Source organism: Saccopteryx leptura, chromosome 2 (assembly GCF_036850995.1).
Source record: "Saccopteryx leptura isolate mSacLep1 chromosome 2, mSacLep1_pri_phased_curated, whole genome shotgun sequence".
Lineage (NCBI taxonomy): Eukaryota > Metazoa > Chordata > Mammalia > Chiroptera > Emballonuridae > Saccopteryx > Saccopteryx leptura.
The window spans coordinates 116371442-116391215 of NC_089504.1; the positions used below are offsets into that span (position 1 = coordinate 116371442).

General features: G+C 49.0%; 1 protein-coding gene across 1 annotated transcript in view; it reads left to right on the plus strand.

Annotated features, from left to right (window-relative positions):
- The window catches only part of KCNA1 (potassium voltage-gated channel subfamily A member 1), a 56661-nt gene extending 37456 nt beyond the window's left edge, over positions 1–19205 (plus strand). The window contains exon 3 of the transcript XR_010749242.1: positions 19152–19205. The gene's annotated coding sequence lies outside the window, so the exon portion shown is untranslated. The remainder of the gene's footprint in view (positions 1–19151) is intronic.
- The last annotated feature ends 569 nt before the right edge of the window (positions 19206–19774 follow it).

The following is a 19774-nucleotide window of genomic DNA, read 5'->3' on the forward strand; positions in this document are numbered from 1 at the left end:
AAAATGGCCATTCTTCCCATTCTTCCCAATGCCATTTAGATGAGCCTGGGCATGAAATTTCTAAAAGCTATAAAGAGCACCTTACTAATCAAGGTTAGTAACGATATATAGCAACAATAGGAACTGTACTACCTGAGCGTTAGATGGGGAAGCTGGACTTGGCTTCATTAGAATTTCGCCTTGGGTGTCTGCTGAGGTGGGAAGCTCTGAGGGGCGGTTTTGCATGTGGCCAGTGGGTGAGATGGGGAAGCCAGGCTTCTTTGCTCCTCCCACATGTGGCCGGTGGGTGAGATGGGGAAGCCAGGCTTCTTCGCTCCTCCCACATGTGGCCAGTGCGTGAGATGGGGAAGCCAGGCTTCTTCGCTCCTCCCACTTGAGGAGGAGCATGTTGACTCCAGCCACACCGTGGTTTTGCACGGTGCTCTACAAATTCATTTTTCTTCTTGGACATGCCATCTAACCAGATTGCAAGCATCTCCAGAGCAGGGACCTGATCCGTAGACCGCTCTGCACCAGAGCTTCTGCATGGAGTTTAGTCCTGTGCAGCCCATCCAGACTGATGGGAGCTGTTTTTCTTTGTAAAAATGTTCACAAAGGCTATTTTAAACAACATCATTTTAGTAAATTCTGGATACCTCGTACCTTTAGAGCTGAGAGCGGCACCCCAGGGGCTGGTGCAGGGTGGTGTTAAGGACTTCACTGGGACTTTGCCTCACACACTCTGGCAGGAAGCTTGTGCTCCTTATCTCCTGTTTCTAGAGAACACAGCTCCTGGGAGAGGTCGGTTAATCTGGCCCTTTACGGCTCTGGGGTTGAAAAACAAAAAAGCTCCTTTTGGTTCACTCGTGAGCACTTAGCATGGTGATAGCTAGCTGATTAGTTTCCAGTCAGGTTTGTTGGAGAAAGGAGACAAAGCCAAGTGCAGCAATTCCTGTGTTATCAGGAGAACAAGGTGTAGGTGGGCTTAGCCCTGGTCACTCTGACTGTGGGGAACACCTGGAGGGGCATAATCGGAGGAAAGAATGAATGCCACTAGGTACAGTCTCAACTAAGCCAGTTTTCTCCCCGGGGGATAGTTGACATTATCGGGAGACAATTCTGGTTGTAACCACTGGGGTGACAGTGTTACTGGCATCTGGTGGGTAGGGGGCAGGGATGCTGCTAAGCATCCACAGTGCACAAGACAGCCCCCCACCACAAACAGTGATCTGGTTCAAAATGCCAACAGCCCGAGGCTGAGAACCCCTATTCTAGAAAGCTGTGGGCTGGATCATTTGTTGGATGTGCGTTTTGGTGACAGACAGAGCTGTGAGCTAGGTGATTTTTAAGCTCCTACCTAGCTCTTTGATACACTTTTTTCCCTTTAAAAAAATGGGTATGAGGCCTGACCTGTGGTGGCACAGTGGATAAAGCGTCAACCTGAAAATGCTGAGGTCGCCGGTTCGAAACCCTGGGTTTGCCTGGTCAAGGCACATATGGGAGTTGATGCTTCCAGCTCCTTCCCCCTTCTCTCTCTGTCTCTCTCTCTCTCCCTCTCTCTCTCCCTCCCTCTCTCTCTCCTCTCTAAAAATAAATAAATAAAATTTTAAAAATCATAAAAAAAATGGGTATAAAGTTTGAAAATGGAAGGCATAATAGAATGTTGTGAAATTAAGATTAGTTTAATTTGGAAAAGTTAAGAATGAATGGTCACTGTGAGCCTTCGAGCATGGAAAATTTTTGTAAAAAAGGATGCTAAGAAATTATTCTTCTCTTTTGGAGACATTAGAAAAAGAAAAGGAGAAAGATTTGGGTTCAACCTAAAAAAGTGCTTCTCTGTGTAACAGAGAATGTGTAACAATAATAAGAAATTAGTCATGTTGCTGAGGAAAGTTATAAAATCACCTTTCACTGACATTCGTGACAGAAGTGAAGCAGTAGGCATCTGTCTGGTATGAGGACAACCTTGAGCCCAGAGCAGGGTCTCTTTGGGTCTTGGCAGCCTGTGGCTCTCTTGTTTTCTTCTTCCCGGCATAAACAAGAGCACTACTGCTATTTCTTCCCTTAAGACCCAGTCTCTTCTTGTCATCTGCTCACCTTACCCACTGTCTATCCACAGTTGTTAGTAGGCATTTCAGTGGTTGCCAACCCTCCACCTGCTTCTTCCTGCTCATCCCCCAGTTTCATCTCTTGTCCTCCTAAGACCATTGTCTACTGGTTGAGAGCCTTCCAGGACCGAGGCTCACATCAAATGCTGCCCTGTAATTGTGACCCACCAAGTGTATAAACAAGGAGCTCTTCACTGTTCCGGCCCACAGTGTGATTGATACCTTGGCTCAGGAGACTTTGTAAGTCACATTAGCGTTGGATTTTGCTGCCTTATTGAATTGCAGTGCCGGATCTAATTTGCTGACCAATATTATTATCCTTAGATCTTTCTTGATGTTCCTCCAAATCTCTCCCGCCTGCCAAAGTTCTGTGATGGAGGTGATTATTTCCCTTGGAAAGTATTTTCCGGATGGATTTGATTTCTATGGTCTCCGCCCCATCTTTGTTACAGAGGAGGGAGGAAATGATTCGATGTAAATTTTCTGCAGTTTTAATAAAAAGAGAAAGGAGAATATAGGACTTTTTTCTCTTTTATCCCCAACCTTATGTGTTCCCCTTCCAACTAAAGTTTTTTTTCCAAACATCTGGGGAACACTACTTGTATCCCTGTGTGGCCCACTTACCTCATTTAGAGAAAATTCTATGTCATGACCACAGACTATACCTTTCTCCAGGCCTGCCATCTTGCAGTATTTTGGCTTAGCCAAGCTATTCTCATAGTTAGAGAATACGGATGTGTTTGTATAAGTTTACTCCTCAGAGTAAATGTCTTTTCTGTTTGTGGCTCATTTGTCCCATCTTTACCAGTGGCCTGCTTTTCCTCATCCTACCAGTTAAGAGTGCAGTCTTTGAAGTCAGTCTGACCTGGTCCTCATCCTTGCTCTAACAGTCACTCTGTAACCTCAGGTGAGTTACCTAACCTTCCTGTGCATCAGTTTCCTCATTTGTAAAATGAGCTCACTGGATAATGCTGACCATGGACAGTTCTCATGAGGATTAAGTGAGATACGTTCTGTAACGTGGAGCCTTGCGTTGGTAATTGCTCGGTAAATGCAGAATGGTTACTCAAAGAGATCTGGAGTGAAGAGAAGCACGGTGGAAGCTGAGATGTTGCAGGACCCCTGGAATTCCTGCATTTATTGTGGTGATACCACTTCTCACCCCTTTCCTCATCCAGACAGGCCCAGTTGTGAGTACAGTTGTGATCTCAGAGAGATACCCATCCATGCGTCCTGGGGGAGACCACACACAGCAGGGTGAGGGCTCCAGGCCCGGGAGTCTGTGCTGTTCCTGACTCACTGTGTAACTCTCCTGGCTATGGTTTGCTGCCATCAGTTCCCCCCCCCCTTGCAAGGGTGACATTCTGCCAATGTGGTAGTCTTCCTTCCTCATCCCAAGTGATTCGTCAAGTCCATTTCAGTGATCTCTGGACTCAGTTGTGGTCTATAAACCATCCCTTCACCCCTTTTTATCCCACGACACTGAGTGTTGCCTGAACTCTTGTACTTCAGGAGAACCCCACTTGTCTAGACACCGGGGAAGTGGGTCCTCCCGTCCCCTGGCTCCTGAGCGCTGCACTTGCTCGACATCTGTAAGCTTGAGAGCCAGTCCCTGAAGCGACGTCAGCAGTTCCTTAGAGTCTCACTGTGGAGGTGACCTGTGCCTTAGCGCCTTCCTTATTTCCCAGGCCCTTCACTTGTCTGGTCGATACATGGGATAGGACTCTCTAGAAGCATGTCTAAGGAAATTCCCACAAATGGAACAAAAATTTAATTTAGGTACGGGTATGTGAGAGCTTGGCTTTGTCTACGTGAGGCCGGGCCCTAGATCCTCTGAGAGTCTCCTTTGGTTCACAGGCAATGATATGTTGGTGGTTCTTTCATCTTCGTAGGAGAATCTGGGGTATCAGGGCCCAAAGGTAAACTGGGAAGGCTGAAGGGTTTCCAGAGCCCCAGTTTCTGCACCAGCCCAGGAGGCAAAAGCGAAGTAAAAACGAGGAGTGTAGAAAGGGGAGGGAGGGGGAGTTGGCAGAGACTCAGCGGGCACTCCTATAGACCCTCTTCTGCTGCACAGCACCCCGCACCCCTGATCTCACCAATCCTGCAGCTAAATCCAGAATTTCTAGTGGCCCACAAAAGCCATACCAGCCAAAGACTCCCCAGGATACGTCAACTATGAGTTGAAACTGGCACTTACTCCTTTCCTGTGCTGTACTGTCACAGCAGGTCACTCTTGGTGAGGTGGAGCCCACTTCAGGCTCAGCACCTGGAGCTCGGAGGCCACCAGGAGCAGAAGCATTGAACTGCCAGACTCAGCCAGGTGCTGTTGTCAGGCCCTGCTGACGCCCGCTGCTTTAACATTTGCACTGGCTGAGGTGTTTTTGTGTTAGCTTCTAGGCCAGCAAAAATCCAGCTGTTCACTGCTAATCATCCCGGTGGCATTTTAACTCCGGTCAGGGAGTCCTTCACTGATCATCAGTGACTGTGGAGGATCCTGGGACTTTACAGATGGAAAACACAGCGTCTGGTCTCAGAAAGGTCTCAGCAGAAGAGAGAATACATGTAAAACCACTCCAGGTTAGTGTGTTACGTGGCAGAACAGAGGCATGCAGGGAGCCAAGGGAAGGGGGTCCTGCGGCCCGCCTGGGCTGCTGTGAGGTGAGGGGGACAGCATGGAGAGAGCACCAACAAGGCATCTCAGGGGAGGGGATACGCTGACGCACAAGTAGGAGTTACTGTGGCAGACATCCTGGGAAGAGGAGAGAGCCCGTGTGAAGGCTGGAAATGTAAGGGACCCTGCTCCGTTCTCAGAGCTGCTAAGAATTTCGTTTGGGTAAAGTGTAGGGTTGGGGAAGGGAGTCTGGCAGGGATAGTAGGGAATGACAAGGAGAGCCAGGTACCACCAGGCGAATCTGGAAGGCTCTCATGGGGGCGGGGTTTAAGATACAGGTGATAGATAGGGGACTGACTGCGTATGATTTTGCAAAAACTTCTTCTGGCCATGGTGTGAAGAAGGGATTTGCCCCTGGGCACAGAACCAGGTCCACTGAGCGCTTTCTTCCTAAGGTAGTCAGAGGTGCTTAGCAAGGAGAACCACGGGACCCCATTTCCCACAGCGGGTGCAAACAAGACGGTTAATGATGGGCTGGGACAGCAAGCCAAGTTTGCTCCGTGCCGGTGGTTGGGAATTAGCTGTTCCTAGGCTCTCGCTCGAGATGGGTCCTTGCAAGCATTAACAGAACAAAAAAGGAAATAGAGCTTCAGCTATGGGATATGTGAAAAGATCTTGTGAAAGAAAGCAGCCAGAAAATCTCAGGCAGAGAGCGGAGGAAGGAAAAATATGCAGAGTAACAATGGATTATAACAAAAATGTGAACCCTTGTCAGAGAGGATGTGTCTGACTCACTGTTCAATAGGGAACTAGGCAGAGGGGGGCATGCCAGCTGCCGGCTGACAAGAAAGGGACGGGAATTTCAACAATCTGCGTTTAACTCATTTTAATTTGCCTTTTAAGAATAATATGAAGACTCTGACCACAGACAAAGTGGACATTGATGAATCAGTTATCACTATCAGTAGGGATTCACTAGGAAGCTTTGTGATAGTATAGAGTCGAGGCTAAGAAATGTCTTTGACGGTGTTGTCTTGGGAGAAAAAGGGTGTCAGAATTTATTACTGAGGACTGACATTTATGAAACACTTAGAATGTGACAAGCACAGTTCTTACAGCATTGCGTGTCACTCCTTTAATCCTCAGAGCAGCCCAGGAGGTAGGTTGTATTATTAGCATCCCCATTTTACAGATGAAGAAATCGAGACGCAGAGCTTATGTAACTTGCCCAAGGTTACACAGTGAGTGAACTGGCGAGCAAGTCTGGACATCCAGGCGGTCTGGCGGCAGGGTTCCTGTGAGCCATCCAACTGAGCCTTCTCTGAGACGGGTCTAGGTGAGCCAGGTAAGTCAGTTAGGTTAACCAGAAAGGGGTGTGCAGGCTGCTCAGAGCTGTTCACGGGCTGCATATCACCGTTTTGAATGCATTTAGGATAACAGAATTGTAGAAAAGCCACAAAGAAAAAACCAAGAAGCAAGAAATCCCGAAGCAAAACCAAGGACACAGTGCAGCCTTGCTGGAGGCAGGGAGACTGTGCATCCAGTGCGGATGTGTGGGCAGGAGTGCTGGGTGGAGAGGCGGAGGTCATCTGGCAGGAAGAGCGCTCTTCTGGGAGAGCAGGTGTGAGCACAGCAGGGGCCACGGAGCAAGGCGCAGCGCAGGAGCACTGCCGTGCGGTCTCCCGAAGCCCCGTTTCCAGGACTCTACCCTGAATGTGGAAGCCTGACTGTGTGGAACCAGCTCAGCCCTGGCCCAAGGGGAGTCAGGCAGATGTGGTCACAGAGCCATGGAGCTGGAGCTGTGGACGCGAGGAGTCCTCCAGCTTCTTCCTGCTCTACTTCCCAATAGGGTTTGACTACACTTACCCATCTCAGAACAAAAACGTGAGATTTCTCTACTTACCAAGGCTTGGGAGATCTCAGAGAAGATGCGCTTTCTTTTTTCTTTCTTTTTTGCTAATCAGCATGTTTTGGAGTGATCTGTGGTTTCCTCCAATGTTTGAGGTGTCTGACCCTCTTGTTTGTTCATGGCACATAGACAGTGAGAACTGGAAAGAACCTTCTGGTTCTGCTAGTCCAACTCCCTTACTTGACAGATATAGACACAGTCCTAGGACGAGAGGTGCTCAACAGGGTCACCAGCTGGTGGGTGGCAAGGACAGAAGTGGACCCAGTTCTCTGAGTCTGGCCCAGCACCCGTGGACGAGCTGGTTGTATTGAAGGGCCTTTGCACCTAAGTGCAGTGACCAGTGAAGTAGCTCGTGACGGTTCCGAGTCAGTGAGTTCCTGAATGAACAGTGTCTCTTTTTATTTGTGTTTTGCTCTGTTTCCGGGTTGGGTTTTCTTTTTCCCCTCTCCTCTCCCCACCCATCATCCCCTGTCTGACATCTCTCACGTTGGCCTCTCTGTCCTCAGATTCCCTGTCCTCTCTCCTGAGTGTTGCTGCTGCTTTCCCTCACTTCCGTGGTTTTGGTTCCTCTCTCCTCCTCCTCTGCCTCACCTTTCTTAGCCCCACACACGCGTGCATGCACACGCGCAGACGCAGGCGTGCGCACACACAGATGTACGCACTGTTGCTGGCTCACATTCTTACTCTCAACTTAGAGACACAGGTGGACTGGGCCCATCCCCTCCCCTCCAGGAAGGCTAACAGCCAGTCCATCTGCTGTGGATCTGCTTGTTATTGGAAATTTTGCCTTATAAAGAAAGCGGGAGGCTAGGATTCTTATACTTTCTCACCCTTCTCTTCAAACACAAGGAAGTAGATGTTTCTCATTTAATGATAAACACATTCATAAAAACTGGGCGGGGAATAGGGAAGCTGTACTGACATCCCCGTTTAGGGGAATCAGTGTAGTGCCTTTTGCAGATGGGTACATCATGAATTTCTGATGACTAAAGTGACGCCCGCTATCATGGCTTCATCACAAGCTCATGCGTCTCCATGGAAATCAGTTTCCCTTCTTTGAATTTTTTTTGCCCATGTCAGATTGTCGAACTTTTGTCAGTAGGAAGACCATGGCTAGAGCCGTCTATCATTAACCTCGGGGCTAAAGTTTGAGTGTGAGGGAAGCTTGGGACCACAGCCCCCCCATGTCAGATCACAGTGGCCAGCTGCTGAGGCCTGCAGTGGGTGTGAGAGGCAGTGACCTTCAGAGCTCCTTGTAAGAATTCATTCTTCCCTAATGGCCCCACAGGTGAATCCCACTAGCGAGGACTTCTCAGTGGTACCGTGGCTTCCAGCCCTGAACATTAGAGGCGACTCCCTGCAACCCCAGGACTGTCCTCGTTCTCTTCGGGTCCCGTCTCAGCTGATCTGCTGTCATTCGCCATCCTCCAGCCCCCCAGGGGGCCTCCTCACACAGGCTCGGTCAGCTTTGCTGTCTCCATCACCTCTCACGGGCTTACCCACCTCTTCCCTTCAACTCTTACCCTTCTGACCCACTGGCCCTTTCTACCTAGAGTGCGACATAAGACTAGCCTCCTGCAGTCCCATTTCCTCCGGGCAGCCTGGCTCCGTGGTCCAGTTTTCTGCCCGTCCCATCTAGTGTGCCTGTGTAGGTCAGGGATGAAGGGGACTTTTATTTGATCTCGGTTTCAGTTAGAGGGCCACCTATCCAGTTTCCCCTGCTGCTGTCCTCCCCCTGACCCCTGGCAACTGTGAGACTGGCCCTTCCTACTTCACAGCAAGACCCCATTTGGAAAACGCACATGGAGCCATTTTGAAAAGCATGGGATCCTAGAGGAAGGAAATACTTTTTAGTCTTTTAGGTCTTTGAGTGAGTGTTTTTATAGTTGGGTTGATGAGTGATGTTCTATATACACCTTCCTCGGGAGACCTAGTTCATAGTTTGTCGTCAAAAGCTATAGAATCAACTCTTTCTTCCAAAAGGGATTGACTCCAAAATACAGACCTATTTCTCTTCTCATTCTAAGTTCCTGAGACAATCGGCCCGCATAGGACTGAATGATTTGGGCATTTTCCCTGGAGCTATGTAAAGACATCATTAATTTCTTGAAGGAGGGGCCAGGAGGTTGTGGAGAAAAGTGACACTTCCTCCTGAATCTCTTAGCCCTTTCTAGACAAAATCTTTCCCAGGGAAGGACAGCCCTCCCAGGGTGCCTCTGGGTGTGAATGCGAGTTGAGGTTGTCACTGTGGCATTTGGAGCCAGGAATGTTAACCATTCTGCTATGCTACATGCGATCCTCACTGTGGAAAAACTGCCCCACCCCAAATGCTAGGATGTCATAACATCACAGAGCGACAGAGGAGTCCCTGTAGAGGCCAGGGTTCCAGACCCTCCTTTGACAAAGGAGAAAACTTTGGCCTAGAAGGGGAAAGTGGTTTACTTAACTTTAGGCCACACAGCTAGCTGGGCAGAGCTGGGACAGAAGCTCAGCCCTCGGGTTCTGAGCCCAGCGTGCCTTCTGCCATGTTTATGCAGCAGAGGACAGGAAGCACTGTGGCCACAGGAGCAGGCCTTGCGGTGTGGACCCCAGGCAGGCCCTGGGTGGCAGGGCTACCTGGAGGCTGACTATGTCTGCGATTATGGAGTTGAGCTAACCCGCGGCGCCCTGGACTCACTGCTGCCCTGGGCTGACTTGCGACTGCTACTCTACTTTCAGGGGGTGGGTTTGGTTGTTCTGTTCAGATTTTCTTCCTCCCTCCAGGAAACATGCCCAAACAACCCCTATGTTCAGGAGTTAAGTTAGCTTAACGAAACATCGCAGCTTCCCTCGGGATAAAGGAAGGGGTTCTCTTGCTGAGGGCCCATGTTGTGTGCTCTTGAGGGAGGATGGAGGACAGGCTCTTGGTGGTTGGGCAGCAAGGGGCTGGACGTCTATTCTTGGTTCTGTTGCTGTGTGATGCTGGGCAGGCCCTTGAGGCGTCTTGTTCTTTTTGCTCCTGTCCCCGGCCTCAGCCTCGAGCACTGCAGTCACTGTCTCTTCCCAGTGAGGCACCAGAGCTGGTGCCCGTGGGGGAGGGGAGCCAGTGTGTCTAGATGCATCAGCCAGTGTGCAGGCAGGAAACACACAGTATTCTCAAGTGAGGCAATTCAGGAGACTTTAATAAACGCAGTGCTTTCTGTGGAGGCGATGAGGACAAGGGTGCCCAGAGCCCCTCTGCCTCCCCCTGTAGACTCCTGTCTCTTCCAGGAGAATCTCAAGGTGGCTGGTTCCTTCTTTTCCTTTCCTAGATTTATTCTCCATGCTTCTCCACCCGTCTGTCACCTTGAGAGGGTAAGGAGTATGCTGCCTGGGCCACCCACTGTGCCTCCCGTGAGCCCTTGCTGGGTCTTGCTGGTTGGCCTGTTCCTCCCCTGGGGCTGCAGCCCCTATCAGGTGGCCCTCTCCACATAGCTGTCCCTCTGGGTTTCGGGGACTCTTCTTCCCCCTCATATTTTTGGAATGAAGGCTACGAGGAAGAGAACCCTGTATTCCCAGGAAGCACAGAGTGTAGCGGGTGAGGCTTCTGCACTCTCCAGGGACTACTGCAAACGGGAAGGCCTGCCGTGAGCAAGAGGGCAGCGGTGAGGTCTCCCAGCTATCCAGGGAGGTGGCAGGGAAGGCTTCACGAGAACGAAGACACTTGACTTGAGTCTTGATTAGTTCCGCTCACAAGGTTGGTACCGAGGCTCTGTCTGGTTGGTTCAGCAGTAGAGCATTGGTCCAGCGTGTGGATGTCCCAGGTTCGATTTCCAGTCAAAGCACACAGGAGAAGTGACCATCTGCTTCTCCACACCACCCTCTCCCCTTACTCTCTCTCTCTCTTCCCCTCCCGCAGCCATGGCTCAAATGGTTCAAGTAAGTTGCCCCGAGCACTGATGATGGCTCCATGGCCTCACCTCAGATGCTTAAATAGCTTGGTTGCCAGGCAATGGAACAGCATTCCCAGATGGGCAGAGCATTGCCCTGTAAGGGGCTTGCTGGGTGGATCCCAGTCAGGGGCATGCAGGAGTCTGTCTCTCTGCTTCCCTTCCTCTCAATAAATAAATAAATAAATAAATAAGGCTGTTACCAAAACCACAAGCAGAGGCACCACTGTGAATGGACCCCAAGAGGCACAGCTCAGAATCCCAAGTTCTTTTTTGAGGTCAAGTAGTAGACACTAAGCTTAAAGTATTTAGTTAAAGACCAAAAAATAGTGTTGGTTCCTGTAACTAAAATGCCCAGGGGCTGCAGGCATGACTGGCCTCAGGGACTGAAATAGACTCGCCAGCCTCCATCTCTCTGTCTGCCCATCTCCACTCTGCTGTCATCAGGGTGAGCTTGATGCCGGGGCAGGCTTCCTCCACTGTGACAGAGGGACAGAAGGAGGGAAGGCAGGTAGCTTCTGCAGCACTAGGCCCCCGTGTTTCTTTCAACTTGTGGCTCTAGAGAAAGACGTGCACTTTTCCCCTAGCCTCTGGATAGCAAGTGTCATGAGAAGTCCACCCTCCCAGCTGGGATGACAGAGAAACTTTGGCAAGGTCTGGGTCAGGCCTATCCTTTGGCAGGTTGCTGGCCCAGAGTCAGCACACCTGGACCACACAGAGAAGGTTCCCACAGGAAATGGGCTTTTATTACCTGAAGAAGGGGGAAAGGCAAAGCATTCTGGGAAGACCAAAACTATAGCTCCTGCAGCCCATTTCATTGCGTATAGTTAGGGAGCAGGGTGTGTATGTAGCAGTGTATGAGCAGGGTTTTTGGGTGTTGGGAGCTAAACAGAGTCCAGGTAATGACAGCTTTCCCTTGGCAGTGGGGGCCCCTGAAGTGTTTTAAACAGAGGAAAGACTGAGTCTGACTTGGATTGTTGTGGCATAATTTGAAAAGCAAAGCTACTCTTCACTGAAAAGAAAACATTTTTTGAAAGCGTATACTACTTCCAAAAGCCAAAAAGAGAAGCAGCCGGGATTACGTGTTATTTAAATCTCCCTGCCGTCGCCCCCTCCCCAAATATCCACTAAGGGCAGAGCAGGCTCTGACGTGCAGATTTTCAGTTTGCATTGGAATGCTTACTTATGCACAACCGGATCCTTTTTATTTGGGGCTGGAGGGCCAGGACTGATGTGCCTGATTGCTGGGCCGGGCTCCAGTTCAGCCGTTTCTATGGAGCTAGAAGATTTTGCAGGCAGATCCTGGCTGGGACACTGACAGGCAGCCTCTCGGCACGGCTGCCTCCAGTTCCCACCATGGGCCCGTGAGTCACACCAGACCCTGTCACACTTACAGCGGGCACTAAGCCACACGCTGTGCTCTCCCCGTAGCAGGCGATCGCTACTGACACTGTCTTAATTGCACAATCGTTTTTCATTTGTCAAGACCCACCTGTCTCCATGCAACATAGAGACTGACAGTCAGGTGGGGGTGGACACTTTTGAGTGCTGAGGGAGCAGAGACTTTTTGCTAAGAGTGACTGTTAGCATATCCATATCAGAGGCTTCTAGAAGAGTGACGGCAGGGACAATGGCTAAGGACTCGGACTCTGGAACTGGGCTGCTTGGATTCCACACCAGGCTGGCTCTGACTGATGGTGGGACTCAGGCAGGTTGCTTTTATCTGTGCAGTATGCAAGAAGAGTCCCTGCTTCATAGGTGGGCGGGCGGAATGGGAGGATGGTCATACAGCACTCGGCACAGTGCCTGGGTCAGTGCTAACTGCCTGTCACCAGTGTCCCAATTTTCTAGCCTTTTCATCAACTTGCTCCCTGTTTGTTACTGGACATGTCCATGTGGCCGGATGTTCTTTTTGGGTGCTGGACGTCAGTGGGTGGTTGGGTTAAGTGGACCGAGCCTGGACAGTGTTGGCAAGAAGCTTTCAGGGTAGCCTTGGTCTCTAGGGGCACGTCCTCCTGGCCTTCTCAGAAAGAACTTCCTTCTCACCACAAATTCCCTGCCATTCTGGAAGAAATAGAGATAATTACAGAGTTGGAAGACACACATGGTTGATTTAGTTTACAGAAATACTTGATGTGCAAATATTTTCTCGGGTTCTTTATTTGTTAAGTCAGGCATGCATTGGAAACCTCAGCATTTTAATGTATCGCCTCTCCTGGGCTCCTGTGCATTGAAAACGAATGCTTATTTATCCAACACTGGGTTTTCAGGATTGTTGTGTTTTTTGGTTTTTTTTGTTTTTTTATTCTAGTGTTGTGACTTTAGGGAGCTTATAAATGATCTGTCTCTCCTAGTTTAGACCAGTTAAAAACTAAGACTTCAGAGTTGGAAAGCTGGGGTCACACAATGAGCATGTTTAGTGAGTAAGCGGAACCGGAGGGTAAGGCTTGACTTGTGGTCACGATGGGGCTCCCTGATAGTTTCACCCCTGAACTGAATGTATCAGTGTGATCCCAGGCAGAGAGGGACACACCCAGCCTCTCCACAGGGTCAGGTCTCTCCCCCCACAGAGAAGGAAGAAGGGGAGAGGCACACAAACTCCCATCTCACGTCAGAGCTTCCAAAACCAAGCCCACCCCTTCTCTGCGTCCCCACCTTCGGTAAGTGGCACAGCTGAGCACTTAGTTACTCAGGCCGAAGCCATTGGTTCTCCCAGACTCCTCTTTTCCCATCTCACCATATACCTAATTCAACAAGAGGTTATACTGCATTTATCCGAATAAAATATATCTCACTTCCAACCACACCTCAGCTCTCCTGCCCCCATCACCTGATCCGAGCCACCCTCATTTTTTGCTTGCTTGGTTGGACAACCTGGATATCTTCCCAACTGCTCTCTGTGTGTTGCCTCTCATAACAGCATCAGAGTGATGGTTTAAAACAATAAGGCAGATTGGTTACTTTTCTTGTCCACACTCCTAGTTTCCCATCAGAAGCAAAATCTCTAAGCCCTTTGCTTTTGCTTCTGAGTCTCTTTGTGACAGCCTACTGCCCTGACCTTACCTTCTCCCACTGCTCCCTGCTCACACTGCTCTAGCCACTGTGCCTTTCCTTGGGTTACTTGAGCACTCTAAGCTCACTCCTGCCTCAGGGCCTTTGCACATCTTACTTCCTCACAATACATCCTCCCCCCTAATCTTTGCTCATCATTTTATTCAGGTCACTGCTCAGTCATTGCCCTACTGCTCAGAGAGGCCTCCCTTGACCAGTCTTTCTAAAATAGCTATCCCCTCTCTCTGTTACTCTCTTGGCCTTTATCTTTTTAAAATTCACTTATCACTGCTTGACATTATAGTATGCATTTTTAATAAATGCTTGTTTAGAACATTGTTTTATTTATTGCTGTTTCCCTGGTGCCTAGCATAGGGTCTGACCTAGGGTCAGAGCTCAGTAGATGGGCAGTGATTATATCAGCCTTGCAGCAAAGCCAGTCTGAAAGAGAAAAAACCCCGAAGGGGCAGAATCACACTGCTCAGGGCCTTCTCTCAGGCTCTCTCAGCACTGAGACCACTCCTCTCTGTGGGGCCAAGGCAGGAGGGGCCCCTCGTCCAGGGTTTTCAGAGAGGCATTGTGAGTATTGCTTCTGGCCCGTTGTACAGATGAGAAAAGCCCCAATCCCAGCTCGAGTCTCTATGCTGTTAATCTCTGAGTTCTGTTGCCTTTTGGCTCCTGTATTTATCATAGCTTTTCTCTTCTAATCTCCATCCCAATCCTATGGTGCACATTTTACAGTTCAGAAGCAGATGAGAAAGGTGTTCGGGGTTTAAGTGACTTCCTCAGGATCACACAGCCCGAAGCAGCAGAGCGGAGTTGGGATCAAGGGGGCTTGACTTACAGCCTTGGTGCTCCGCCCCTTCGCCTCATCTACTGCCACTCCTTGGGGAGCAGAGGCCACCAACAGTGCTGTGGTGCTCGGTGCTGTTGTGAGGACCAGTGAGATGGACGCACGTTAGTGTTGTGTGACCCTGTTGGCACTTACTGGGCACCTGCTACAGGCCAGCTCCATTCTAGTTCCTGAGGATGTCGGATTGAAGGGTACAGAGTCAGTGCCCTAGAGAAAGTCAGTCCAGTAGGGGAAACGAGTGAAATCCAGCAATTATTACAGTGTGGCACCTACTGCAAGGTGGAGAGCCCAGGAGGCTATGGCACGTGGGACAGACACTTAATTTGGACTTGCGAGGTTAAGGAAGCTTCCAGAAAAGAGGACCTACCTGGAGACTGGGAAGATGGGTGGACATCAGCCAGTGGGAGGGGAGAAGGGCAAGTGTACCCAATCTGTTCTGAGAGTCACATGCATTGACTATATTTGGACTAGATTGTTGAGTAAAGGAGTGGGAACAGGTGAGACTAGAAAGAACGACCTATCTTGAAGGGCCCTGAGTGACAAGTGAGACAGCTGAGACCATGTCGTGCAGGCACCGGGAGGTCTGAACTGACTTGAAGAAAGCAGGCGATGTGATTGGATGTGCCTGTGAAACTGATCACTCCAGTTTTACTGAGAGGGAGCCAGAAAGGAGGAAAGACAGCCACCCCCCAGTTATGGGACCACTGCAGTAAGTGAGGGCTGAACTAAGATGGCAGCGGTGAGGATGAAGAGGACAGGAGAAATTCAATGTACACTTGACCACTTCCAGGCAGGAGGCACTAGTCACAGTCTAAAGAAAATATGGACACAGGCATGAGATAAGCCATGTGTCTTCACTAGAGCATGAGGCAAGCCCATCACAGGTGCTTCAAAGCTGCAATGACTTCACCTCCCCCCTGAGCTGGCTCTCCAAGGAGGAGCTGGCCAGCTGCAGCCAAGCAGGCTGTTGCTGCAATGCTGTAGCCTCCCGCTGCAGCGGAACTGGTCTGCAGCTGTGGGCCTTCCCTCCCCAGTCTCACCCATGACTCAGCAGAATGCAGGAGTGCTGGTTCTCTCTGCAGACCTGCACCCTGGCCTTTCCCGTGCAAGCTCTCTGACCCATTGGGACCAAGCGTGACTCCTCCACATTCCTTTGAGGTTTCTGCTGATACTTTGAGGAATCTCAGGAAACGTGGGCTTCTGAACCCAAATAGGTGGGAGAACCTGCAGGACTCTCAAATTGCAGCAAGGTTTCAGATTTCCCGCCTGGCTGCAGCGGACCCTCTGGGGAGGGCCCGAACTGCACACGCTGTTTGAACTGTCCACTAACAAGGTTGCACGGATGCATCAAGCAGTGATAACAAACCCTTAGAAATGCAGGTCTTAAGTGTTCACAGGTGTGACAAGCTGCTGTTTGTTTTGCCTAATTGAATTGAACCACCCCCAAACTTTCCATTTTTTAGAACTGTAGTATAAAATATCATAATCTAGACTAAAACAACCAAAAAAATGTGGCTGTTTACTTCCTCAACTGTGTAAGTGAACTTTCTCCAAGCTACTGTTGTAAAGCATCCGCTGGGAAAGCAGTGAGGGCCCGTGGACAATGCTCCTCCTCCACCCCACTCTGGACAGCTACAGGGGGGCCCCTTTCCTCTGTATCCTACTATGTCTTCACTGTCTAAGGGAAAGCTAATATGTAAATATATATTGTTACTCATTTCTTTGAGAGAAAAAGCTCATTCTACAAAAGCAAGCTTGATGTATAAAACTTTTTTTTTTTTAAAGAGACAGAGTCAGAGAGAGGCACAGACAGACAGGAAGGGAGAGACATGAGAAGCCTCAATTCTTCATTGCAGCACCTTAGTTCTTCACTGATTGCTTTCTCATATGTGCCTTGACTAGGGGGCTACAGCAGAGTGGGTGACGCCTTACTCAAGCCAGTGACCTTGGGCTTAAGCCAGTGACCTTTGGGCTCAAGCCAGCGACCCTGGGGTCATGTCTATGGTCCCATGCTCAAGCCAGCGACCCCACACTCAAGCTGGATGAGCCTGCACTCAAGCCAGCAACCTCGGGGTTTTGAACCTTGGTCCTCAGAGTCCCAGTTTAATGCTCTATCCACTGTGCCACCACCTGTTTAGGCTGATGTGTAATACTTTTGGCAGATAATATATGCATGGTAGTCAGAGATCTGCAGTTTTAAGTCTTGGCTCTTTTGATTGAGGCTCTACCAGCTACTTAATCTCTGAAACCTCAGTTATTCACCTATAGTCAGGAACTGTGAGCTTCCCTGCTCAAAATATTGTAAAGATGGAATAAAATAATTTGCATAAAACTATCCTCTCTGGTACATAAAGGCATTAATGTAATTAATAACAATGAGTACAATAGTGATAATAGTCATAATGATAACAAAATATGATAAAACCTTCAAAACATTTTACTTTGGGGTTAAGACGTATGCAATTAGTTTCATTTTAGAACTTGGAAAATCAAGGCTTCTGTTCACAAGTCAGAGATGACTGTTAGAATGGGAAATGGGACCCAAATATCCTGAAAAGGAGTACTTCCCCTTCCGGCTCCACCTGCCCCCCAGTCCTGGGCTCATGCACACTGCCAGGGTGTTGAGGGGAGGGCTGTGGATCTGTCTCCGGTCAGGAGAGGCAGAGGACATGGCCACTCTCTACACTGTAATCTGAGAAGAACTCGAATGAATCAAGCAGGTATTGATTTCTCCAATGAGATATGTGCTATCTATTTAGAATCAACATGAAACCAGACAAGGTGTGTGTCCTCTCCTCACGGGACTCTTGAGCCCGTCCTGGGCTGAACAGCGTTCCGAGGAACCTTAATCGGCCCCTCTGACCTGTGACCCTGCTGCCTCCTGCTGCCACGGTCCTCTGAGGGCACAGTTTCCATCACCTCACTATCGTCAGCGACTCCCTCTTCAGCTAGCCAGTGCCTACCTGATTCCCTCTGATTGAGTCCATGTCCAGTGTCCTTTCCAGGACCCCATGCTGCCTGGTGCTGTAGAAACATGTCCTTGCTCAAGATCACAAGTGGCGAAGGTCCTAGTTTATTGCGCCCACCCTCAGTATGCCGTTCAACTTCCACCTTTCCTTTTTTTTAGAGCCACTTCTCTGAAAGGGTCTGCTGTCTTTTACACTGGGCCCCAGTTTAAAGATTTCTTTACAGAATCTCCAGAAGTCTATCACCCTGTCTATATGTGGTTCCACCTGCAGCGACTTGCAGATGGAAGCCTATGGGTGGAAAACAGTCCACCCAGTTTTCTGTAACTGACTCTTCCGTTTTGTGACCCAGGAATACCAACCCGATCCCTTTGTGCTACATGTCACAACCATTGTTCCCTGCAGGGTTCTCGTCAGAGAGCAGAGCTGTGGCTGTCAAATTCCATTTGAAACTTCTGGGGCTGTGAGATGTTCAGTAGGAACCTCCATAACCATCCCTTCTCTAAAAAGAATCATCTCCATCTTTCCACTCATCTTTGTGGAAACCACTTTACAAACTCTTGCTCATTTTCTTTCTCTTCTCAGACACTGAGTGAGTGGCCTCCTCAGACACATTTTTAGAGCATCATGGCCACAGGAAGCTCTCTGATATAGATCCTTAATTTTTGTATTTTAATGTGTTTGATACTCAGGAAGGGAGCTGGTTAAAAAGCAGATTACAGGCACCTGCCCTCGAGACGGACTCGGGAGGGAGTCCGGGAACTGAGGCCAGCAGGCTGCGTGCTGGGTTCGCTCCCTTGGATTCTGGCGCAGGGATGGCTTGGAAACTGGCACAGGGATGGCTTGAAATCTGAGCAGTGATTTTATTGCCTGCAGAGGAAGGCATGAGTTCTGCCACATAGCAGGACACAATAAATTCCTCTTGGATAAGTGAGTACATTGTTCACTGCAGAGTGGACTGATGGAAGAGATTTTTTTTAAGTGCCTTTTCCATTCCTACCACAAACAGAAGAGATTAGTTTTTACCTGCTTCTGAAAAGACAGTGGGAAAAGGGGTTTTCCTGAAGGTCCACTGTTGGGGAAACTGAGGTTTGTTTATCCACAGCTTAAGTTCTATGAAGAATGGTGCATCACATGGTCTCAGCTTCCACAAAACAGTAGGCTAGCAACTCACTTCAAAATGAAGTACTGAGAGGCATAGAAACGAACTGCCATCCTCAAGAATTTTGTCACACATATTGGAAATTCAGTGGCAATATTGTTATAGCATTTCAGAAAAAGAGGTGGTCACATTCAGCTGGGGAGGCTTGGAAGACTTTGCAGAAATGGGAGGTATGAGCTGAGACTTATGGGATGAGTCTAATTTGAGTAGATGGGGAAGGGGCGTGTGCTCCAGATTATGGTATATGGTGGACTGAAGTATGTGAGTGAGAAAGGAACTGATCTAATGATAGTGAGTCAACTGGCATGGGTAGAACTGAGGAGGCTAGGGAGAGGGGAAAATAGTTAATATGGACAAGTTACATACACACATACATAATTTTCACAACAATTCTACCTGAAAGGTAGCAATGTTGCCACTGTATGTGAAAAAAGTTCAGAAAGGTAAATTAAATAGTTCAGACCATACAGCTAGCACAAGACAGACCTGGGGTTTGAACCCAGCTCATGTGAATGCCTAGCCTAATGCCAGGGGGCTCACTTCCCCAATAAAACTGCTCCAGAGCCCTGGATGTCGAACTTAGGGTTTTGTGTCTAACCTCCAGATAATCGGTGCTTTGCAAAGAAGAGTCTAGACCGCCTCTCCGCTCGTCCAGTATAAAACTACAGCCACAAAATTTGGCCCGTCAGACCCTGTTGGCTGCTTGTGATATGAGGAGTATTGTGAGAAAACAGGGGAAGAGTCTTACAGATTCCTTCTCAACAGCAGTTCTCTAATTAATATTGTCACCACGCAGCCCAGTTATCTTGTCAAGAGCAGGTGAGTGTCAGTAGTGTGTGCTTGGGCGGCTTGGCCATGTGAACAAAGTCTGCATCTCCAGCTGACGTCTGAATTCCAGGCCTCAGAAAAGCCAGGGTAGGAATGATTAAACTTCCTGCTTGTGAGTAGCAAAAGAAATTCCTTGGTCCTGTGTGGCAAGAAGAGCCATTGTTACTGTTTTTTCAGAAAATTAAATTTAACAGGGTGACATTGATAACAAGAGGGCATAGATTTCAGGTAAATATCTCCACATCATTTTAACAGTCAATTATGTTGTATACTCATCACCCAAAGTCAAATCTATTTCCGTCATCTTATATTTGTGACTCTTTACACCCTTTCCCCATCCCCCTCTCTCTCTCCCATATCCCCCTCCTGGGAACCACTGCACTCTTATCTATGTCCATG